This window comes from Chlorocebus sabaeus, chromosome 14, assembly GCF_047675955.1.
Source record: "Chlorocebus sabaeus isolate Y175 chromosome 14, mChlSab1.0.hap1, whole genome shotgun sequence".
Lineage (NCBI taxonomy): Eukaryota > Metazoa > Chordata > Mammalia > Primates > Cercopithecidae > Chlorocebus > Chlorocebus sabaeus.
The window spans coordinates 9,655,215-9,680,688 of record NC_132917.1 but is presented as its reverse complement, the minus strand read 5'-3'; the positions used below and the strand labels follow the sequence as shown (position 1 = coordinate 9,680,688).

The following is a 25,474-nucleotide window of genomic DNA, read 5'->3' as shown; positions in this document are numbered from 1 at the left end:
GTCTGGGCAGGCAGCCCTGCCAGCCTCTTTTGAGGCTCACCAGTGACTTTGAGGCTCCCCTTCCAGGGCTAAGGTCACTAACCTCCCCTAGACCTGGTGACCAGAAGCCAGTGTAAGAGGTCCCCAAGAAGAGGGGTGATCTGACTCACCCTGGAGAAATTTAAGACATGCTGGGAAGGCAGCGCCCTTGCTTAAAAATAACTCCTCAGCTTTTTGCAGTGGCGGTACCATAGCCAATGAGGTTTGCCTGAGGCATGATTATTGCTAATTGAAAACTTTTCCCAATAGCTTGCCATGACAACTTGAAATATAGTTGGCATCGAGAATTTTTGAGACGCTCTACAGAGGCTGAACAACCAAAAAAAACAAAAATTTAACTCCTTCTCAGCTTCACTTTGGCACAATGCCAGAGACCTCTATTAAGTTGTGCACATTTGTGCAGGTCCCCACCCCCAACTTCAAATACAAATGCCCATCAGGGAGCTAAAACCTTCTGCATTCGTTGGTTGTAGGAGTCCCCCACCAGGATGTGAGTGTTGAGGGTGTAGGGGCAGGAACCATACGTGAGTCTTTGTTGTATTTGCTATGCTACGTGACAGGTGGGTGGATGGATAGATGGGTGGATGGGTGGATGGGTAGGTGGGTGAATGGATGGATGGATGGGTGGATGGATGGGTGGGTGGATAGATGGGTGGATGGGTGGATGGGTGGATGGGTGGATGGGTAGGTGGGTGAATGGATGGATGGATGGGTGGATGGATGGGTGGATGGATAGATGGGTGGGTGGGTGGATGGGTGGATGGGTGGGTGGGTGAATGGATGGATGGATGGGTGGGTGGGTGGATGGTTCAATGGGTGGGTGGGTGGATGGATGGATGGATGGGTGGGTGGGTGGATGGTTCGATGGGTGGGTGGATGGGTGGATGGATGGATGGGTGAATGGATGGATGGATGGGTGGATGGATGGGTGGGTGGATGGATGGATGGGTGGGTGGATGGATGGATAGATGGATGGATGGGTGGATGGATGGGTGGATAGATGGGTGGGTGGGTGGATGGATGAGTGGATGGATGGATGGATGGATGGGTGGGTGGGTGAGTGCATGGATAAGTGGATGGATGGATGGATGGGTGGGTGGAGAGACAGGAGTGAAAAATACACAACAGAGGGAGAGGAAAATGACAGTCTATCCTTGCTTGTTTCCAGCAAAGAAGAACGTAGCTCCTGACTGGCTGCCACACTTGTGTCTGAGCAGCGAGTTCCAGGGACCTTCTCAGTGGTGCCGATGGCCTCTCCAGGCAAACAGCGCAGCCCTGGCCGGCATCCAGAAGGAACTCCAGGCTGCCTCTGCTTCCCGGATGCACAGCCTCACCTGGGGAAAGACCCCAGACAGAGCCTGCAGGGCCTACAAATAGCAGAGTCCCTGGCTCTGGGCACAGGCAAGGGAGAGGGGACGGGCAACAGGACTTGGGCGCCAGTCACTCCCCTCCCTTGCGCGGCGGAAGGGCAGGCGCCACACCTCTAGGAGGAAGGCAGATGTGAGAGGGCTGAGCCCTTCCGGGGGCTCAGAAGATCAAAGGCAACGACGTCCTAAGAGAATTAGAAACCAGAAACGGGCCGGGCGCGGTAGCTCACGCCTGCCTGTAATCCCAGCACCTCCGGAGGCTGAGGGGGTCGGATCACGACAGAGCGAGACTCCGTCTCAAAAAAAAAAAAAGAAAGAAAAAAAAAAGAAACCGGAAACAGGATGAGCTGAGTCTGCAGAAGCAGCGCGTGGGCCCCACTCCCCGCAAGGGCTTTGTGGATAGGAACCCAGCACAGACTTCCCTCTTATCAACAGGACCGAGGCATGAGAACACGAGGGTCAGCCTGGGCTCCCTGACCGCAGTCCCCTCAGAAGGGAGTCTGGACAGCGAGTCTTGCCTCTGCTGCTCCTCTGGGGCCTCCTGATGCCTGGCAGGGAGAGGAGCCACCCTGTGAGGGTTTCTGAAATTAAACTGTTCTCAGAGTCGCAGCCGTCAGGAAGGGACAGCAAGAGCCAGCTGACAGGAGCATGAATCTTTCCAACGCAATCAGTCTAGGATGGGAAAAGAACAATTTCCAGCCTTGCCAGACTCCTGGGGATGGGCTGAGCATGCGGACTCTCTCACTCACCAGCCGCTGACCTTGGCCAAGCACCTCGTTGTCTCTGATTCTTGGTTTCCTTATTTATAAAACGATAAAAGTCCTGATCTCACAAGGCTGATGTGACAACCAGAAATAGCGATGGTGTGTGACAGGCCTGCAACCCTTCCAGTTCCTCTCCCTCACCAGCAATCCAGACGCCTGTTTTATTCAGGTTTTCAGGCAGCCACACGCTTCAGGAGAAGCAGGACTCCCTCGGAGCCTAGTAGAGTGTCTTGATTGGTCTAAGTCAGTCAGGGTGACCCGGTGATTAGTTTATGAACAGGCGTGTAACTTCATTCTGACTAACAGGACACGAGGGGAAATCTCTGGGTGAATTTGGGGAAAGTTTCCCTTACTCTTAAAAAAAGAGCCAGAAAGAAAGGGCTTTCTCTTTTTCTGACCTTGGGATGTGGCTGGGTGAGAACATGATACTTAGAACTTCTGCAGCCATATTGTGACATAAAGGGATAATAACCAACATAAAAGCCAAAAGGCTAACGGCGGCAGAGTGTCGAGATGAAAAGAAGCCAAGCCCTTGGTGACAGCCTTGAGCGGTTGAATTAATTTCCCTTGGGATGTCCCCACCTTGAGACATCTCATTAAGTGAGAGAAAGCTGTCCCAAGGTCACAGACATGGGATAGTGGGGGCCAGGGGCAAAGACTATGGAGCTTGACGGCCCAATCCACCACCACTACCACCAAGGACTTTTGGCTTGTTTATTTTCTCTCTCTTCTCAGTTTCCTCATCTGTGAAATGGGGATGGTGATAATAACTGTATCTGGTTTATGAGATCATTGTGAGGATTGAAGGGGTTAATGTGTAGAAAGTATTCAAATCGCATCTGGCATGTTGTAAGTATTATGTAAGGGTCAGCTATGACTATTACAAGCCATTTTGAGCTTTTTCTCTCATTTATACCTCAAAGTATCCTCTTCAAGTCCGCATGGAATAGGTGCTCGGTCAGTAGTAGCTGTGTGTTCACAAGTTTCTGGGCTGAACGACTGTGTGCGCCACTGTATGTGCACAGAGATGGCACTAATGCAAATGTCCCAAGGAGCTTCTCGAGTGGACATCACTGCACTCCTTCACCACACCCCCAAGGGCAGCTCCTGCAGGAGGGGAATAAGCAGAAAGCAGGAGAAGGCATTCCAAAGTGACTGGGGGGCACTAGGGGGTGTGGGGCGTATAGAGGGAGTGGGAGGTACTGGGGGTGTGGGGGGTACTAGATGGGGTGGGGGCACTAGGGGGAGTGGGAGGTACTGGGGAAGTAGGGGGTACTAGAGGAAGTGGGGGGTTTGGGGGAGTGGGATATAATGGGGGAGTGAGGGGTACTGGGAGGTACTAGAGGAAGTGGGGGGCACTAGAGGGAGTGGGAGGTACTGGGGGAGTGGGAGGTACTGGGGTCACGAGTGAGAGGTACTAGAAGGAGTAGGGGTACTAGGAGGAGTGCGGGGTACTAGAGGAAGTGGGGGGCACTAGGGGGAGTGGGGGGTACTGGGGGAGTCAGGGGTACTAGAGGGAGTGGGGGGCACTAGAGGGAGTGGGGGCTACTGGGGGAGTCAGGGGTACTAGAGGGAGTGGGGGACACTAGAGGGAGTGGGAGGTACTAGGGGGAGTGGGAGGTACTGGAGGAGTGAGGGGCACTAGAAGGAGTAGGGATACTAGGAGGAGTGCAGGGTACTAGAGGAAGTGGGGGGCACTAGGGGGAGTGGGGGTACTGGGGGAGTCAGGGGTACTAGAGGGAGTGGGGGCACTAGAGGGAGTGGGGGTACTAGAGGAAGTGGGGGGCACTAGGAGGAATGGGGGCACTAGGGGGAGTGGGGGTACTAGGAGGAGTTGGGGGTACTAGGAGGAGTGGGGGTAGTAGAGGGAGTTGGGGGCACTAGGGGGAGTGGGGAGTACTAGAGGGAGCAGGGGGACTAGAGTGAGTAGAGCACTAGGGGGAGTGGGGGATACTGGGGGAGTCAGGGGTACTAGAGGAAGTGAGGGGTTCCGGGGGAGTGGGGATTACTAGAAGGAGTGGGGAGTACTAAAGGGAGTAGGGCATCGGGCGAGTGGGGGGTACTAGAGGAAGTAGGGGGTACTAGGGAGAGTAGGGCACTCGGGGGAGTAGGGGGACATTTGGACAGAGGCCGAATGCATAACACCTATTCCAGAAAGAGCCAATACACTGACTCAGCTGAAGAAGAGCTTGGGGGTGGAAGAGCAAGGAGAGACAGTCCCAGAAGTGCAGGCAAGGCTGCGAATGGCCGGCCTTGAATGATGAAGCGTTAGGATTCCGTCTTACAGGGCAGCAACACCAAAGGTTTCTGGCAGGGCAGCCTCGGCAGCGTGGCTCAGGGGAAGAGCAGCTCACCACCTGCGTTCATGTGCTCGGGCTGCCATGATACAATACCACAGGCTGGGAGCTTAGACAACAGAAATCTATTTCCAAACCAGTCCTATTGGATTAGGTAACTGAGGTCACCCTTATAACCTCATTCACCTTAGTTACCTCCATAAAGGCCCTGTCTCCAAATACAGTCACAGCTGGGTAAGATCTTCGATGCATGCATTTGGGAGACAGTTTGGTCCACAGCACCATCACTCTTTGGGATGAGCTCTGGAGGTGGGCGTGGGAAGCAGACACCAAATAGGAAGCTGCTGTCTTAGCCCAGGTGCAGAAAGAAGGAGGGGGCTTCTGAAGGCAGAAGGCAGCAGTAGACACAGAAAGGAAGGTGAACATAAGAACTGCTGAGAGGGAGGCATCTCCTCACACAGTTCAGCATAGTAACTGCTGTGTGACCTAGCAATTCCACTCCCAAGTATCTACCCAAAACATCAGGGACCCACACAGGTACTTGTACACTCACGTTCAGAGCAGCATTAGTGACCATAGCAAAACAACCCGAACGTCCTTCAATAGATGAATGGATACACGAAACGTGGCATATTCACGCGATGGAATATTATTCAGCCATAAAAAGGCATGGAATTCTGACACAGGCTAGAATGTAAATAAACCTTGAAAATGTAGGGACAGAAAGGGGTGATCCCCTTTCTCCCCATCATAAAGGGTCACAGCCAACACCCCTATGACAAAAAACAGGTTAACAAGAGAAAATCTTAACAAAGGTATTATGTGCACACATGTGCAACAGTGTTTACAAAACATGAACTCGAAGAGGGACCAGATGGTTGAGGCTTAATGCCCTCTTCATAACAGAGAGGGGCGTGGGGAAATGACTAGGCCCGATGCTCAGACAGTGGTTGGTAATTGATTCTCTTTCAGCGCTAGATGGGACAAGTTACAGGAAGGTGAGAGGCAGAGCTGCACAGGAACAAATGTTGTTTTACTATGCAGATAAAGATCCCCAGGTGATCTCTGGGGTGAGCTTCCTTCCTTGAAGACAAGGACTCAATGTTTTTATTTCTACATCCTCAGAGCTGGGTTCAGGTCCTGGCATGGGTGGACCTCTGCAGTTACTTGATGGATTCATATAATCCAACTAAATTCATACAAGGGCTGGCCCAGCAAGTGTTCCAATAAAGTCAGTTGGGGACGTGCTAGATGAGCATAAGGAAGGTAAAGAAAGTTTCTCCAGAAAAGATAATAGTGACATTGTAGTTTCTTGGAAGAGGTGCCATTTGCCCAAGGCCTTGAAATATGACAGTCACGTGGGATAAAATTATGATACAACATCCCCTATATAGGGGTCAGGCTTCTTCCCCTAAACTCCTCCTGCAGTTTTGCCCCTCAAGCTTGATGATAGGTGTTTCTGAAATTGCAGGGAACTGCTCAGTATTAGAGCAAATCCATCCCACACTACTTGCCAGTGCACCCAGAAAACAAAGACCACCTTGGTGGAGGGGAGGCCTAGGAAGAGGGAATGGACAGGGACGTGGGGCCCCTAAACAAGGCAGAGTAAGCTTCTGGAAACATGGACCTGCTCACATCACCCCTCTCTTCTCTCCCCTGTGCCTGTGCCTGAGTCATAAACCCTTGGCCTAGCATTTGAGGTTCTTCACCATCTGACTCGTTTTGGCCTCTCCATTCCAGCACCACCCTGCCCCAAACCACAAAGCCCCGTCAGACCACTTCCCCGCTTTGGCAAACACGCTAAGCTCTTCTGTGTCTCTGCACTTCATCACGTTATTCCTTTAGCTTAGAGTGCTTTTCCCCACCTTCTTTACACCTGAAAACTCTACTTGTTCTTTAAGTTCCTCCTCTGTAGTCCTGTTTTGATGCCAAGTCCATTCCTCTCTCCTCTGGGCTTCCCCAGGCTTTCTTTACCTCTCTCTACCTCCATTATGACATCTGACATCTATCATTTGATCTGCCATATGAGGCTTAGTTGGTTCCCTGTCTCTCCTCACTAGATCCTGAGAACCTTCAGAGAAGGATAATGTTTTCTTCATCTTTTAGTCCCTAGCACAGTACCTGGTACATAGTGGGTGCTCAGTGAAACCTTGCTGACACATTGAATGCAGCTCCCCCAGACACACAATATGGGAGACAAGTCCTTTGAGAATGCTGCTGGGGGTGTGATTGTAAAAGAATCACACAGGGGGTCTTGGAGTAAAATCATTAAGTCTGAAGATAGGTAGATAGAATATCTTTGAAAGGGTACTATAGAAAATCAGTAACAGTAGTTGCTGCTGGGAAGGACAGCTGGTGACCAGGATAAGAGGGAAGTTAATTTTCACTCAATACTCATTTAAATTTTTACCATGTGAGTAGGTTTGTAGTATATTTTGAATTTTCTTTGAAGACAATTATGTAATATGTGAATAATGGCAATTTTTTTCTTTCTAGTGTTTACAAGTTTTATTTTAATATTTTTATTATACTAAGACTCCATGAAATTCAAAATAGAAATAGTGATAGAGGTCATATTGTCTGTTTTATCATTTTTAAATAAATATTCTTATCATTTCTTTTGGTTAGTATTTTACTTACATCTTTAAACATCCTTTTACTTTTGACTTTCCTCTGTTCTTATGTTATTAATAAATCTCTTCTAACCACCTTTTTCAGCCATTCCAATGATCTTTGTCTTTTATCCAGATAATTTAGTCTGTTTACATTTACTGGGAAATGATTGACATATTTGAATCATTCCTACCATCTTATTTTGTGCTTTCTAATCATCCCACTTTTTCTGTTGTTTTTTTTTTTTTTCGCTTTCTTACCTTCTTTTGTATTATATTGATTGATTTTCTTATTCCATTTTTTCCCCCTTCTGGTTTGGAAATTTACACACCAATTATTACCCTTTTGGTACTTATCTAGATATCTTGATATGCATAGTTTCTGAAATAGAATCTAAAATTAATCAGCTAGGCACAGTGGCTCATGCCTGTAATCCCAGCACTTTGGGAGGCTGAAGCGGGTGGATCACCTGGGGTCAGGAGTTCAAGACCAGCCTCAGTAACATGGCAAAACCCCGTCTCTACCAAAAAAACAAAAATTAATTGGGTGTGGTGGTGCACGCCTGTAATCCCAGCTACTTCAGAGACTGAGGTAGGAGGATTGCTTGAACCCGGGAGGCAGAGGTTGCAGTGAGCTAAGATCATGCCACTGCACTCCAGCCTGGGAGACAGAGCAAGACTCCATCTCAAAATAATAATAATAATAATAATAAATTAATTAATGTAATTAAATTAATAAACATTTTTATCACCTTCCCAAACAACAAAATAACCTCAGAATGCTTATAATTTTCTTATTCAGCCTCAATACTATTGCTGGGCAGTATATTAGGCCTATGTTTTTAGCTTTTAAAACTTCACACATTGGATACTATAATAACAATTATTATTATTATTTTGAGACAGGGTCTGTCTCCCAGGTTGGAATGCAGTGGCGCAATCATTGCTCACTGCAACCTCAGGCTCAAGCAATCCTTCCATCTCAGCCTCTCGAGTAGCTGGCGCTACAAGTGTGCAACACCATGCCTAGCTAATTTTTGTATTTTTTGTAGAGAGGGGGTTTTGCCATGTTGCCCAGGATGGTCTCAAACTCCTGGGCTAAAGCGATCTGCCCACCTTGGCCTCCCAAAGTGCTGGGATTGTAGGCATGAGCCACCATGCCCTGCCTGGTGTTATAATTACAATTTTTAGTCAATATTTGTTTATATTTACCCAAAAGTTTATCATTTTCCTTGTTTTTCACTTCTGCTTGTATCTCAGATCTTCTTTCTGGGATCATTTTCCCTCTCTTGAAGTACATGCCTAGTTTAGAAGTTCTTTTAATGAGAATCGTAATGAGCTATTTCCTTTATTAACTGAAATGTAATTATTTTCCTTCCTTTTCAAAAGTTAGGTTCACTGGGCATAATTTCTAGGCTGGCAGTTATTTTCTCTCTGCACTTTAAGATGTACTTTGTTGTCTTCTGGCTTCCACTGTTGCTACTGACATGTCAGCTCTCCATCTAATCATTACGTCTTCGTAGGTAATCTGCCTGCTTTGAAGATCTTGTCTTTGACATTCTGAAACTTTGTGATGATATGTCCAAGAGTGTATTTATTTTTATTTATCTTCATTATTGGATCTAAGGATTTGTGTCTTTCATTTACTCCTGGAAAAGTTCTCAGCCCATTATTTCTTTGCTTCTCTTGCCTTCCCTCTATTCTTTCTGGAACTCCTATTAAATGTGTATTAGACCTGCTGGCTTCATCACTCAAATCTTACTTTCCTTTTCATACTTTTTCCTTTCATTTTTCTCCTCTGGGCTACATTATACCTCTCATGCTATTCTGTAGAGCTCAGATCTGTTCTCCTGTTCATACATTTTCTCCTTACCTGAATCTAACTGCTGATTTCTGTTGAGTTTCTAACTTCAATTCTTATTTTTTTTTATTTCTAGAAGTTCTATTTGGTTATTTTCAATATTTTTTGGTAATTATTTATTTATTTTTATTTATTTAAACATATCAATCATAGGTATGAGCTGAATAAAAGATCAAAAATTTAAAAATAAATAAATAAATAAAAATAAATTCAGAACAAAATGGACCAGGGACAGTGGCTCATGCCTGTAATCCCAGCACTTTGGGAGGCCAAGGGGAGCAGACTGCTTAAATCCAGGAGTTCGAGACCTGTCTTGGAGACATGGCAAAAACCTGCCTCTACAAAAATACAAAAATTAGCCAGGCATGGTGGTGTGCACCTGTATGTAGTTCCAGCTGCTCGGGAGGCTGAGGTAGGAGGATCACTTGATTCAGGAGACAGAAGTTGCAATGAGCTGAGATTATATCACTGCACTCCAGCCTGAGTGACAGAGCAAGACCCTCTCTCTCTCAAAAAAAAAAAAAAAAAAAAAAAAACAAAACCTCAACCCTACCTGTTTTGCATTCCAGGTCTGATATTTCCAATATGTGCAGTCTTACGGGTCTGGTTCTGGAACTGATTTTTCTGCTTACTTGTTTGGCATGTGTCTTGTGATTTTTAGTTGACAGCTCATGTTCCTTAGAATTTTATGTGTGGAAATCCACTGAGGCCTGGCTTTAAGTGCTTTTCCCTCAGATAGGATTCCTGTTTGCTCCTGCCAGGCGTTGGAACTCATGCTATCTGTGTGGCCTGAAAAACCCCAAGCCAAACATTTACTTAAATCAGCAACAGGATTTTTGTTTAAAAGGCAGCTAGAAGGAAAAAAAAAAAAAAAAAGTGACAGTAGGTTGCTAGAATTCTGGCCCTAAACCTGAGTGAGATTTGGGGCTTATGCTACACATTTTCAGTGGACCATTTTTCTTTTTTTCCCCTAAAGCCAGAGTCCAGGCACAGGCAGGCAAGAATCTCAAACACCTTTCTTGGCAGTGGTGGTGGTGGCTTTATGTTGGGGGTGGGTCTCCAATGTGACCTTCCACCTCAAGCGAGTCGCTGGGATCCCACCTATGTGACTCAGTGTCTGTCCAGACAAACCCCAGCCTCAGTGACCACTTTTCTCTCTGGATTTCTGTTTTCTTGACTTTCTGGCCTCCAGTGACATTTTCCACCTTTCTGCCAATTTGGCCCTGCTTTTTCAAGGTTTTCCCCCCAATTCGATCTAGGATTTGTGTACATTCTGGCATCTAGACTCCCATGTTTTCCTTTAGAAATAAATGGGGGTTTCAGCTGGGCACCATGGCTCACACCTATAATCCCAGCACTTTGAGAGGCCGAGGAGGCAGGATCACATGAGCTCAGGAGTTCAAGACCACCCTGGTCAACATGGTGAAACCCCATCTCTACTAAAAGTACAAAAATTAGCTGGGTGTGGTGGTGTGCACCTGTAGTCCCAGTGACCTGGAAGGCTGAGGCAGGATAATTGCTTGAATCCAGGTGGCGGAGGTTGCAGTGAGCAGAGATCGCACCACCGCACTCCAGCCTGGGAGACAGAGCGAGACTCTGTCTCAAAATAAAGAAGGAAGAATGTGATTCTAAGCCTGCTCTGCACCTTTCATTCTCCCCTATCATCCATCCATACATTTATAATGGATTTAAAAAAAGGCTAAACTGTGATTGACTCTGAAACGAGAAAATGAAATTTCCTTAAATCCACCTGTATTACCAGCACTGGAAAGATCAAGCTACGTGCAGTCAAGGAAATATTCCACTCACTTTGCTGGGAAGAAGGGAAGAAGACGACGAAGGGGGATGCCCAGCAACGCCTCTTGCAGGTTGGGAACCATTCAGCAATACTAGAACATTTCAGAAGTGATGGAATTTTAGGGCCAGGCTCTTTCTGAGTCATCCAGGTCAACACCTTTGACTGCCATATGGGAAAAGTGAAGCCCAGAGAAGTGAAGTTTCTCAGTGACTCAAAGTCACTTGGGGGCATCTAGCCCAACCCTTTCATTTCACAGGTGAGGAAACTGAGGCTGCAAAGATTTGCCTCAGACAGCTGAGCAGCCTTGGGCACAGCATGGCCAGGCCTCCTAATCTGATTCTCTTTCTTCTTTGTGTCCCATCCCAGAATTACCGATCTTCCTGTATGATTGAGACATCAACCCACAAGTGCCTGTGTCTCCTTCTCCATGATGTCCAGACAGCATCACAACCAGTGACATCCAAGACTGTCACAAGCAAGAATAACAACCCTCTCAGTTTCCTGGTGAACTTTTCCATGTTTTCAAAACTCTGCATTGATGCAATGGTTTCACGACATCAGAATTATATGTTTTCAAGAGCCACTCTTACAAAGCATGCAATTTTAAGAGGAACATTGGTTGTAAGCATTAACAATTACCCCTGATCCCATTAGGAAGCAGAGGTTGGTACCAGGACAAGCCAAGATTGCTAAACCTTCATGACAAATTTGCATAAACACCCTCCTTTTAAATGAAGGTGAAAAAGAAAGTCCAGGCTTCAGATGACAGGCTTTGCTGCAACATAAGCCTCACAGAATCTCGGCTCTGATTTAATTGTTTCTCTTCCAGCTATACCAGCTCTTTGCAGAGATCAAGAGGCAGATTTTTGGAGCCAGAGCTGGTTCTTAATGGGTCTCAAGCCTCAGGTTCAGTCTCAGACCCTGACAGACACTGTGTGCGCCCCTGGTCCATAATCCGGCCAGTGGTTTCTGGGCAAGGAGGAGCAGGAGGAAACAGTCCATTGCCAGACACTGAGGCAGTGTCCTCCCAGACTCAAGGAAAGGAGCACTTGGGGCTAGAAAGACACCAGGGTGCATGATGACCAAATGGCTAATCTGAGCCTATCCAGGAAAGACCCAAATGGAGTTGGCAAAAGACTGGAACAAGAACATGTTCTTTGGTTTTATGCTGAACTGGGTTCAAATTATTGGCCAAGGCCTATTTATTGGCCTGTGACCATGGACAAGTTGCTTAACCTCCCTGAGGCCTCATTCAGTTCATCTGTGAATTAGCACTAGCAATAGACACTGCAGGTCGGCTGGAATGACAGAGACCGTAGAGGCCTTGCCGCCGGGAGGGTAGACAGAATGACTTAGGGGATAGTGGGGTGGCTATGTCTCTCCAAGTCTGGAAATTAGTGAACTCAGCTATGGTGACACTAGAATTCTCAACTTGCTCAGGACTTGACCTGGAGTCTGCCTCCCTCACTGGGGCTCTGTGCTCCAAACACATCTGAGCCCAACGTCCTCCCCGGCCAGACTCGGCGCTGCTCTGATGGGGATCAAACATCAGACTCTTTGTAGAAGGCAGCAGTGTATTGGATTGGAAAGAGCCCTGGGACAGACGCAGTGGCTCATGCCTGTAATCCCAGCACTTTGGGAGGCCAACGTGGGTGGATCACGAGGTCAGGAGTTCGAGACCAGCTTGCCCAACATGGCGAAACCCCGTCTCTACTAAAAATACAAAAATTAGCGGGGCATGGTTGGGGGGGCCTATAATCCCAGCTACTTAGGAGGCTGAGGCAAGAGAATCACTTGAACACAGGAGGCAGAGGTTGCAGAGAGCCGATACCGTGCCACTGCACTCCAGCCTGGGCGACAGAATGAGACACTGTCTCAAAAAAAAAAAAAAAAATCCCTGAAGGTGGGGTTGAAGACCAGGGGTGAGCTCCTCTCTGGTCTTCAGAGCTGTCACTACAGCCTGGCATTTCCCATCTTTGGGGCTCACGCTTAGTTTGTCTAGAGCAGTGGTGCTCAGTGCCAGCCGCGCATTAGAATTACTTGAGGAGCTTTAGAAGGATGTCTATGTCAGGTCTCACCCCCAGAGGTTGTGATTTCTCTGGTCTGGGGTGGGGTCCAGACATGGGTATCTCTTCAAAGATTCCCAGGTGATTCTGCAGCCAGCTTAGGGAACCCCAAGACTGTAAGTTCTCCAAAGTCTCTGCCTTGCAGACATCCCCTTCGGGGCTGCTCGGGGGAACCTAAATGGTCAGAGCACAGTCAGGAGGCCCACCTGGGATTCCGCTGTCTTGCTGTGTGACCTTGGAAAGTCATGCCCCCTCTCTGGGCATTAGCTTATCCCATCTGCTAATGGGGAGTGGGGGGATTAGGGTCTCTTTCCGATTTCAAGTTAGGTGAATCTGAATCTTGCAACTCTGTGATCCAGAGACCCAGACACCCCCTACTAGGAAAGATTCACCAGAACTGAGCTCCATGAGGCCCCATCTCTGTTTCCCTTGGGAACCCAAGCCTGGGAGATTTGGTAGACTCTGTACTCTGTGGCTTCCAAGACAGGCTTGAGCAAAGAACTCCAGTTGCTCCTTTCCTTGAGTCTGGGAGGACACTTGCTGGGTCTCTGGCATGGGCTGTTGCATAATAAAGCAGTTTAAGCCATACACTTCCTTGTGTTCACCCACGTTTCTTTTTTTCTTTCTTTCTTTCTTTTTTTTTTTTTTTTGAGACAAGGTCTGGCTCTGTCGCCCAGGCTGGAGTGCAGTGGCACAATCTCAGTTCACTGGAACCTCTGCCTCCCAAGCTCAAGGGATCCTCCCATCTCAGCCTCCCGAGTAGCTGGGACTACAGGCTGCGCCACAACACCTGGCTAATTTTTTGTATTTTTAGTAGAGATGGGGTTTCTCCATGTTGCCCAGGCTGGTCTTGAACTCCTGGGCCAATCTACCTTGGCTTCCCAAAGTGCTGGGATTGTAGGTGTGAGCCACCATGCCTGGCCTTGTCTGCGTTTCTTGATGAGGAAATGAATATCTCTCAATATACGTATGAGATAAATAGAAGATAAAGCAAACACTGCTGGAGGACTGACTGTGGGCCTTTGGACAACTCACTCACCCCTCTGGGCCCCAGTTTCCCTCTTGACACAACAAAGAGAGATTTCCAGCCACCATGAGGAGGAGGCAATGCATGTAAAGTGCTTGGCACATAACACATGTTCAACTAATACTCACCACTGCAATTTTATGACCAACTGCTATCTCTCAGGGCCAATTAATTGATGGATCTCTTTCTTCTTTTCTTTCATTTACAGCTTTATTGATATATAATTGATATCAAATAAATTGCACACATTTAAAGTGTACGATTTGATGAGCTCGGGCATATGTGCACACCCGTGACCCAGTGATTCTTAAACACTGTTCTTAAAGCCCATTACGTTTCTCAGCATTTGACATTTCCAAGCACGTTTCTTCTGGAGGTGGCCAGAGTGAACACCCCATCCTAGCGTTAACAGGAAAGTCCTGGTCCCAGGAATGTCTTTGGTCCCAGGCAAGTGGGGACAGCAGGTCATTTGAGGGGCCGAACATGTCTGAGTTGTCACAGAGAAGGAGGTATAAAGTGAGCAGAACCGTGAGGTGTGTGACTGTGGACTATCACTGCCCACTACAGGCCTCGGTCTCCCCATCTGTAAACTGAGCAACCAGACTAGACAGTCCAGGTCTAACATCTCTTCCAAGTCTGGCATTCTGTAATCCATTGGAAAGGGATTGCAGGGATGGCCATACGTGGGCATAGGGAGCTGGATTTCCAAATGAGGACAGTGGCGGGAGCAAAAGGGAGCGAGGATCTAGACACCGAAAACGCAGTAGGAACTTGTCAAGCATTAGTAACATAGGGCACTCCTCTTGAAAACACTGAGAAGCACGTACCACTAACTGCTTTACAGATGAAGAAACTGAGGCTCAGAGCGGTTGAGCCACTTGGATGCAGCTGTGTAACTCCACGTGGAAGCCTTGCACTTCGACCCAGACCCATTTGCCTCCACTAAGCCAGCAGACCTTGCTACAGAAATAATGAGCAACAGTTACTGAGCCCTGCCTTGCAGCAGGCGCCATTCCAAACAGTTACAGGTGTGAACTCGGCTAATCCTCATGAGCAGCCGTGGGAGGCGAGTGGTGTTATTATCCCCACGTTACAGATGAGGAAGCAAGCACGGAGAAGTTAAACAGCTTGGCCAAGTCCACACAGCAAGAGAAAGAGCTGGATTGAAACTCGGCCCTCAACCCCTGGCCGCACTGCTCCCCCGGGCAGATGAGAAAGTCCGCCCAGCTCTGGAGAAGGCCAAGTGGAAAGGCGGTGAGGCAGGGCGGGCCTTTCACCTGACAAGCCCTTAGTCCCCTGTGGGGCTCTGCGTGAGGTTTAGAAGAAGTGCTGGAGTAACTCAAAGGTAAATTAGAAATGTTTTCAAAATGTATCATGAGCAGTGCTGCTGGACGCATTCTTAGACGTGTCTCTTGGTGAACATGCAAGGATGTTGCTACTGAGTGCAGATGTAGGAGTGGAACAGCTGGGGCGTAGGCATGCCCAGGTTCCACTTGAGAGGTGCCTGGGGAAAGCTGCCCTGAGAAGCTGGGGTTTGAGAGGAGATGGTGAGGGGCAGCCAGGCAGAGGTCTGGACGTCTGTGTGCTCCAGGAAGGGCAAGTTTGCCAGTGTGCCTGCAGGAAATGAAGGGGAGGATGTTCAAGAGGTGAGCAGGTAAGGTAACTCAAGGTGACTCCAGGTTCTTCGCCTGAGCTTAGCACAGGAAGGACCTTGTCAGGGTGAGCTCAGAGGTACAGCTCCAGACGTGGTGAGTTTGAAATGCCTGTTAGACGCCCAGGTGGGGCTCTTGAGGACACTGTTGGAAAAATAAGCCTGGAGTTCAGGGAAGGGGCTGGGCTGGGGTCTCTGACTACAGATAAAAAATAATAATAATAATAGCACATGTACATGCAAATGGGAAAAATCCACTTGGTGGGGGAAATGCAGGATGAAGTGGGGAAGGGGGACTAGGGGCTGGTATGAATCTGTGCCTTGGGAAGGAGCGTGAACAGCCCCTCCATGGAGGAAGGAGAGCGTCAGGTGCAGATGCGGGCGAGCGTAAAGACATGCGAGGGGGCAAGGCCGAGTCACCCAGGGGAGCTGAAGGGCATTAGGGACATGCAGGGCTGCTGGGCAACTCAAGGGTTCGGTGGTTGGGAAGTCAGCTGGAATTTGAGTTAAGTGGTGGTTGCTGTCGCTGGTAATGGCAAGGTTAGGTTTTAACAATGGGAATGGAGACTACGGTGGGGTTCATTCCTTCAACAAATACAGATGAAGCGTCTTCTATACATCACACCTCTGCTAGACCCTGGGTTCTAAGTGGGGAACAAAATAGACTTATTAGTTTCTTAAGTTTAGAATTTTCTGTTACACGAATTTCCATTAATCATAGGTTAGTATTGTACTAACAACTGCCATTTATCGAATGATTGCCACATGTCAGGATCTAAGCTAAGCAAATGTTCATACTTTATCTCATTTAATTTTTATACCAAAAAATTTTCACTCCCAAAGTTTTATAACTTAGTTGGGCATTTGACTAGGACTACTGAAAGATGATTTCTAGTTCACCTATTTTTTCAGATAGAAGTGGGAGTGGATTAAAAAGTCAATGAAGAAAGCCAGGTACAGTGCCGCACACCAGTAGTACCCTCTGCATCCCGGCTCCTCGAGCCAGGTTCCCGGGCCATCACCCCGAGACTGAGAGCTTCCCTGGTTCTGAGGCTTTGGACTTGCACTGAGCTACGCTGCCAGCATCCCGGGGTCTCCAGCTTGCAGACAGCCTGTCATGGGACTTCTCGGCCTCCATAACTGCGAGGCCATTCGCCTAACAAACCCCTTCTCTTCTATCTATCTATCCATCCATCCATCTACCCAGTCGCATGTCATTTAACAGGGATACAGTCTGAGAAATGGGTCCTTCGGCGATTTTGTTGTTTGGTGAACGTCAGAGCTTACACTCACCTACAGGGCATAGCCTGCTACACACCCAAGCTGTATGGTAGAACCTGTTTCTCCCAGGCTACAAACTTGTACAGCATATTATTGTACTGAATACTGTAGCAGTTAGAACACAATGAATAGTAAGTATTTGTGTATCTAAACACATCTAAAAATAGAAAAGGTACAGTAACAATGCGATGTTTAATTTTGTGGAAGCACTATGATTTTATGGGAGCACCATCACGTGTGCAGTCCGTGGTTGAATGAAATGCTGGTGTGCAATGTATGACTGTATAACCTCTAGGTTCTGTTTCTTGGGAGAACCCTAATACGCCGCTGGATTTTTATTCTCCATTCCTCTTACCATCAGTGAAGTGAGCATCTTTTCATATATTTCAGAGCCACCTGTGTTCCCTTTGGGGAGAACCATTTGTTAATAACCGTACCTAATTTCCTGTTGGTTGTCAGTGTTTCTCTTAATGACTTGTAGGGGCTCTTATGATTATTTTTAGCATTTATTCAGTATTTCATCCATTTAGTTACATTTTTCTAAATCTTTTTTTTTTTTTTTTTTGGCTGCATATAATAAAAACAAGGCCCTTCATTTTATTGAAAAGTTTAGCCTCAGTTGCTCAATTGCGTAATGAGGATGGAAGCATGTGGGCTCATGCGCCCAGGGGCATCAGCCTCTTACTCATCTCTGGGTAACAATACCTTTCTCCCGTTGCTCCTCCAATCCTTGCCCCACTCATTTATATTTTGTCCCTTTTTTTTTGAGATGGAGTTTTGCTCTTGTCACCTAGGCTGGGGAGGCCTCAGAATCGGGGCAGGAGGCTAAAGGCACTTCTCACATGGTGGAGGCAAGAGAAAACGAAAAGACGCAAAAGCAGAAACCCCTGATAAGGAAAACCATCAGATCTTGTGAGACTTGCTCACTTTCATGAGAACAGTGTGGGGGAAACCATGACCAGAAGGTGCTTTGGGGTTTGGCCCTTACTTCTGACTTCATCTGCTACCCTTTGGCCCCTCAGTTTAAATACTACCTCCTTTGAGAGGCCAGCCCTCACCATACTACTACCTAGGTAGGTTTACCCCAAAGACACATTAATCTCTTACTCTTGTCAAAAGACAAAATTACAATGAACTTAGTTAGAGATCTCGACTGGCTTTATTTGTGATTCTAGAATTGAGCAACACAGGATTCCATGAAACAGAGTACGTGTTCTGATGTGCTGAGCAGAGGTTGCCTTTATAGACAGAAAGGACACAGAGGACAAAAAGTAGATTGGTTATTTCAAAGCCACTGTCCTTGTAAGACGGGGACAGGGAGACAGAACAATAGCAAATTAACTTATTTGTTAACTTCAGCCAGGCTACCTTTTTATGTGTAAGGATTAAAATAGAGGCAACTTTATTATCGTGTCAGTGGAAGATTGAAACCAGCCTGTTTGGGAAATTGGCTGTTACCTCTCTGCTGATTTCTTGAGTGGTCAGATAACAACTTAGTTTCAGTTTGGTGAGGCGGGACTTTAGCCTGGGTGCATCCACTTTGATGTTTAGTCTGACTTGTTGGGGCCTCGTACAGGAGTTTAGTCCAAGTCAATGACCTTCCATAATTTTTGTTTAGTGCTCCATGCCCTGTGCCTCCCCTTCACTGCACTTCTTGCAGTTTGTAATATTTTATTTTCTCTTTCCTTGGCTCCCTGGCAAACCCTGCATTAAACTGTAAAGTCCATGAGAGCAGAGACAACGTCTGTCTGCTTCATCATTGAATCCCTGGGGCCTAGAATGGCTCCCGACACGCAGTAGGTGTCAGGCAGTCTAATGACTTAGACGAAATGCTCCAGATGGTGAAGATACATTGAGATCATGGACCGGCAAATCCTGAACATACACCACAGACCATTTGGATATTTCTTTTATCATCATTATTACTGGTCTTATTTTATTTCTTTCAAATCTTTCCACGTCCCTGCCTTACAAGGACAGTAACTTCGAAATGGCCATGGAAGGATTTGAAAGGAACTAGGTCCTTCCAGACCTAATGACTCCTTTAAAGATTGGAGACATTGGTTCTTTTTTTTTTTCCCCCGTAGGGACTTCATTTGCAAGGGAGCACACCTCTTCAGCACTGAGCAGGAGGCGGCCGCAGTAACCCAGGTTGCTATGGCAATCCCTGGCCGATGGAGCATGGAACCATGTCTGCCTCGAAAGCCAGCCTGCTGGGGTGGGCCGCCCTCCTGTCTGTGGCAGCTTTAGGGTAACACCAGGCCTTGTCCATATACTTTGGGCGTGGTGAGCCAGGGGGCTGCAAGCTCCCAGGGAAGCCAGGCCCCAGGCCTGTGGTTGTCAAGGCTGTGTGTGTGGCTTTCTGACAAACAAGAACAAAACACCTGTGCTTGGCCATGAGCCAACCATGAGCAAATACAGAAGGAAGGTGAAGACCTAAGATCAAATCACTTGCTGAGTACCCAGTTGCCCCCAGGAGAGCAGGCAGCGGCAAATGCCCCAGACTGAACCCTACCCCCACCTGCTTTTGTAAATAAAGTTTGACTGGAACACAGCCACATCCATTGATCACATACTGTCTCTGACTGCTTTTGTGCCATCACAGCAGAGACTGCGTGGGCCATAAAACCTAAAAGATTTCCTGTCTGGAGCTTTCCAGAAAAAGTTTATTGCCCCTAGTTGTGAAGGGTTTTAAGGTGAGGAAAGGGAAGAGGCCTGAGATAATTTATATGGCCTTCTACCAAGGTTTGTTTTTCGTTTTATATTTTTATGTATTTTTTTTTTTTTTTTTTGAGATGGAGTTTTGCTCTTGTTGCCCAGGCTGGAGTGTAATGGCATGATCTCGGCTCACCGCAGCCTCCGCCTCCCGGGTTCCAGCGATTCTCCTGCCTCAGCCTCCTGAGTAGCTGGGATTATAGGCGCCCACCACCATGCCTGGCTAATTTTTTGTATTTTTAGAAGAGGCGAGGTTTCACCATGTTGGTCAGGCCGTTCTTGAACTCCTGACCTCAGGTGATCCACCCACCTCGGCCTCCCAAAGTGCTGGAATTACAGGCATGAGCCACCGTGCCCAGCCTCATTTGTAATTTTTTTTTTGAGATAGAGTCTCACTCTGTCACCCAGGCTGGAGTGCAGTGGCGTGATCTCGGCTCACTGCAAACTCCTCCTCTTGGGTTCATGCCATTCTCCTGCCTCAGCCTCCAGAGTAGCTGGTACTACAGGCGCCCACCACCATGCCCGGCTAACTTTTTGTATTTTTAGTACAGACAGGATTTCACCGTGTTAGCCAGGATGGTTTCGATCTCCTGACCTCATGATCCGCCCACCTCGGCCTCCCAAAGTGCTGGGATTACAGCCGTGAGCCACCACGCCCAGCCCATTTTTAATTTTTTTAACATTCATCAGAGGCTGCTTTGTGGCAAGTTCTTTTTAATGCATGATCCCATTTACTTTTCACAACAGCTCCATTTTACAGACAAGAATAACTGCAGTTGCCAGCGTTAGCAAATATTGCATGCAACATTCTTATACTAAAAACTGTTTATTGTTTATCTGAAATTCAAATTTTTGTTTGTTTGTTTTAAGCAGAGTCTTGTTCTGTCGCCCAGGCTGGAGTGCAGTGGCACAATCTCAGCTCACTGCAATCTCCACCTCCTGGATTCAAGTTATTCTACTGCCTCAGCCTCCTGAGTAGTTGGGATGACAGGTTCCTGCCACCATGCCCAGCTAATTTTTGTATTTTTAGTTGAGACGGGGGTTTGCCATATTTCCCAGGCTGGTCTCGAACTCCTGACCTCAGGTGATTCGCCCACCTCAGCCTCCCAAAGTGCTGGGATTACAGGCGTGAGCCACTGCACCTGGCCTGAAATTCAAATTTTACTGAACATCCTGTATTTGGTCTGGCCTCCCTATTAATAACACAATCAAGGTCACACAACCAGTAAGTGGAAAAGCCATCATTACACTCAGGACTTAAAGCCCTTGGTTAGGCCGGGCGCAGTGGCTCAAGCCTGTAATCCCAGCACTTTGGGAGGCCGAGACGGGCGGATCATGAGGTCAGGAGATCGAGACCATCCTGGCTAACACGGTGAAACCCCGTCTCTATTAAAAAATACAAAAAACTAGCCGGGTGAGGTGGCGGGTGCCTGTAGTCCCAGCTACTCGGGAGGCTGAGGCAGGAGAATGGCATAAACCTGGGAGGCGGAGCTTGCAGTGAGCTGAGATCCGGCCACTGGGCCACAGCAAGATTCCATCTCAAAAAAAAAAAAAAAAAAAAAAAAAAAAAAAAAAAAAAGGGCCCTTGGTTAAAAGTATTACCATGAGCACAGGCAGGCTGTGAAAAAGTCACTAGCTTAGAGGGCAGAACAAGAATGCAGGGTCTACCATGAAGCAGCTGTGACTGGGGTAGGTCATCCAGCTTTTCCAAGCTTTGGCATGCCTCACCCGTGAAATGGGATGATCAGCTCCTGCTCCCATATCTCACTGATTAAAAATAATAATAAATCTCGACCAGGTGCGGTGGCTCACACCTGTAATTCCAGCACTTTGGGAGGCCAAGGCGGGCGGATCACCTGAGGTCAGGAGTTCGAGACCAGCCTGACCAACATGGAGAAACCCCATCTCTACTAAAAATACAACATTAGCCGGGTGTGGTGGTGCGTGCCTGTAATCCCAGTTACTCGGGAGGCTGAGGCAGGAGAATCACTGGACTCTGGGAGGTGGAGGTTACGGTGAGCTGAGATCACGCCCTTGCACTCCAGCCTGGGCAACAAGAGTGAAAACTCCATCTATAATAATAATAATAAACCTCTCTAGCTCTCTGAAGGATGACAGTGTATGAGAGAAAATGTCAGGGGAGCCCATGGAGATTTTGGTGAGGAAGTCTCTAATTATTCAGAAATGGTTCCTATTCTCCAAAAATATCAGGACATTTTTTTCTGACAGAATTCTTCCTCTTTCAAGTCCACAGGGCCAACAGCAGCATCTGCCTGGATAACCACACAGATATGGGCTCAGCCTTTCTGCCTTGGCCACTGTCAGATTCCTAAGTTAGAAACCCCTCGAGTAGGAAGGCTGGAGCTGCCTGACCCCAAGGTCACCCCCAGGAGTGGTCCAGGGCCAGAGATGAGTTGGAGGCCTCGCTTCCCTCTTTCCCTCCCTCTGACCTCTGCAGTGGAAAGCTAATATGGTTTGACTGTGTCCCCACCCAAAACTCATCTTGAATTGGAGCTCCCATAATTCCCATGTGTTGTGGGAGGGACCTGGTGGGAGATAACTGAATCATGAGGGCAGTTTCCCCCATACTATTCTCATGGAAGTGAGTAAGTCTCCCAAGGTCTGATGGCTTTCCTTATCAGGGATTTCTCCTTTTGCTTCTTTTCATTTTCTCTTGCTGCCGCCATGTGAGAAGTGCCTTTTACCTCCTGCCATAATTCTGAGGCCTCCCCAGCCATGTGGAACTATAAGTCCAATTAAACCTCTTTTTCGTCCCAGTCTTATGTCTTTATCAGCAGTGTGAAAACGGACTAATACAGAAGCCTTCAGGCTCCACCTTGCCCTCTGCAGCTGGGGCCTCAGAGAACCCTGCTGGGTGCAATGAGTCCCTTGGGATTCTGCTTGGCAAAACCACCACTGGGGTTTTCCTCCATCATAATCAATCCTAAGCTCCTCAGTGTGGCATCCAAGTCCCTTCAAGACCCTGACCCCACATTGCTTCCCAGGGCCACCTACTGCCACCCTCCCTGTATTCCAGACAATCTCCCCAGAGGAGCTGGGGAGGGCCGTGGACCCTTTCGCCTTCCTGTATTTTTCTGGGAGATAATTTTCCCACCTTCTCCATTCATCAAAGGCCTCCCTGGCCCCCAGCATCCAAGCCCCGAATCCCCCTTTCCCGGCCACTCAAACCCTTTCCTCTGCTCTGTGCCTTTTGTGGGCCTTCGGTCATTCTGTCCTATGTGTCTGTCCATCTCCCTCTTTTATTTTTATTTTATTTTATTTTTTATTTTAATTGAGGCAGAGTCTTGCTCTGTCACCCAGGCTGGAGTGCAATGATGTGATCTCTGCTCACTGCAACCTCCGCCTCCTGGGTTCAAGGAATTCTTTTGCCTCAGCCTTCTGAGTAGCTGGGACTACAGGCACCCACCACCATGCCTGGCTAATTTGTTTCTATTTTTAGTAGAGACAGGGTTTCGCCATGTTGGCCAGACTGGTCTGGAACTCCTGACCTCAGGGGATCCACCCACCTCAGCCTCCCAAATTGCTGGGATTGTAGCCGTGAGTCATCACGCCCAGCCCATCTTCCTCTTTAAACTGTGTGCTGCACAAGGTTGGTTTATCCATTTCTGTGTCCACCCAGAAACTGGCATCCAGGGCCTTGTCCCCTGAGAGTGCCGAATGGAACCATCCTGCCAAAGCAACACTCTTTCAGAAGGGTAGATTTAGCTGAAAACACATCTTCAGGTTAGAATGCCTCCCACAATTTTCAACAAAGCTGGTGGGAGGAGGATGGTCCCTTGGACTGTGGTGCAGAGGGTTGTATGGGACTGAGGGTCTGGGCTGGGGCAGACACTTTGCAAACATTATCTCAGGACTCCTCCTAGCAACCCCATTGTCATTACAGGATTATTACCCCATTTTACAGATGAGCCACTGAGGCCACGGAATAAATTACTCCAAGACAGGAGCCCAAAAATAGGAGAGCCCTAGTCTTGCCTGAGGTTCTCTTGCCCGAGACAGCCACTCTCTCCCTCACAAGGCCCTGCAAGGTGGATAAGACCAGAGCTGGTCAAGGCATCCCCCACTCCCACTTATTTTTTTTTTTTTTGGAGACAGGGTCTAGTTTCGTCACCCAGGCTGGAGTGCAGTGGCATGACCATGGCTCACTACAGCCTTGACATCCTGGGCTCAAGGGATCCTCCTACCTCAGCCTCCTGAGTAGCTGAGACTACAGGCACATGCCATGATGCCCAGCAAATTTTTTTCTTCTTTTTTCTTCTTATGTATAGAGACAGGGTTTCACTATGTTACCCAGGCTGGTCTCAAACTCCTGGGTTCAAGCGATCCTCCCACCTCAGCTTTCCAAAGTGCACGCATTTCCATTTTTGTGATAAGGAAACTCAGGTTTACAGAGGTGATCTCTGTGCCTCCTTCCACAGCCAGTGAGGGGTAGAGTGAAGACTTACCAGCACCTGGCACAAGATACTTGTCCCAAAACATTGGTGACAGAGACTTAGTGAATTCATAACGAATCAGCTGTGACTTCTGTGCTCTGCCAACATTCCACATCTTGGGGGCCTCTGGTTCATGCAGCCCTCATTCCAGAGCTCAGTGCCCTCAGAGCCTGTCAGAAACCCAAGGTGCTAAAGGAAACCGTGTCTTCTGGGCTGTGTACCCCAAACCCAACATGCATTTCCCTCAAATCCAGAAAGGCTCTGAGCCAGGCCAGAGTTCCACTGAGATGCAGGGAAAGCAACTGAGTCTCTGAGGCATTAAATAACTCAAAGTCCTGCGCCTGGTAAGGGGCAGAGCCTGTGTTCTTTCTTCATGCTGCAACACTGTAGGTGACCAAATAAAATTAGGTTTAAACACAGTGCCGGGGCACGCAGGACAGGGTATCATCAAACATTGCCAGTGTTTGTAACAAACGGAAATCTTCCCACAACCATGGCTGTCTCCCTCATCTCCTTCCCTGGGCTGGAGAGCATCACCAAATAGCCATGCGGTCACCCTGTGGACACCTGCACACATACAAATGATGATTCAGGAGTTCAACTGCCAGCTCGTCCATACTAAATTCCCCTGTTCTGTGCCAAGGATATCACACTGATGTATTTGGATACCTGTCATTGGCCCCCTAAAAACCCCCACATGTAAGCCATTCCCCATTCTCTCTCCATAAGAGTGCACATCAGGAAAGGGTGGGCGAGATACATCACTGGCTTTGTAGTCAAGGGCACTTGTTCAAGGAGAACAAGAACCTTGCACACGAGCCTGAGAGGTTAAGTGTGCATGCACTTTTACTTCCATTCTTCCCACAAGTACTGCTGCTTCTTGCACTCCTAGTACACTCCTCAAGCAACCCTTGGAGGAGGTGGGACAGGAAACACTGTCCTGATCTGGAGGTTGGAGAAACAGACTCAACAAGGCAACCTGCTTTTCCCAAAGTCCCTCAACCAGTAAGGAACACAAGCAGGGCAGGCTCAAGGCCCTGGATTCCTGCTCTTCCAGTCAGAGCTGCAACCACTCAAATTCACATGTACCAAACCATGGCTTCCAGAGGCCCCGGAGCAGCTCGGAGGAGGGGCCACTTTGGGCCTCCAGGATGTGGCAGAGCCCTTGACAGCCAAACTGTGTTCAATGAGTCCTAATGAGACTGGTTTAAATAGCACTCCAGAGAGTATGCAGGCCCCTTACTCAGAAGCACTCCAGCCCTGGAAGAGACATACCTGGAAGTTCTGGTTCTCTAGAGAACCAGACAGAACACCCTGTACCAAATGTATACCACTTCCCATCAGCCACTGGCGCACATCAAGTGCCGAGACCTTGGACTTTGGAACCAGGCACATCTGGTTCACACCCAGCTCCCCTGGCCAGCCGCAGGCCCCTTTCCCATCACCCAAGCTCTCCCTGCTTCGAGTGAGGACTGAAGAAGAGGGCATCGCGGAGGCCGCAGCACCGGGAAGCTCTCACCCACGAGCACCTTTACAGACTTT

At 48.0% G+C, this 25,474-nt stretch overlaps 1 non-coding gene across 1 annotated transcript; it reads left to right on the top strand.

The window, feature by feature from the left end:
* Positions 1 to 207: 207 nt before the first annotated feature.
* Positions 208 to 348, top strand: LOC119627483 (U4 spliceosomal RNA). The gene has a single exon (XR_005243669.1). It is a non-coding gene; the product is annotated as a U4 spliceosomal RNA (small nuclear RNA).
* The last annotated feature ends 25,126 nt before the right edge of the window (positions 349 to 25,474 follow it).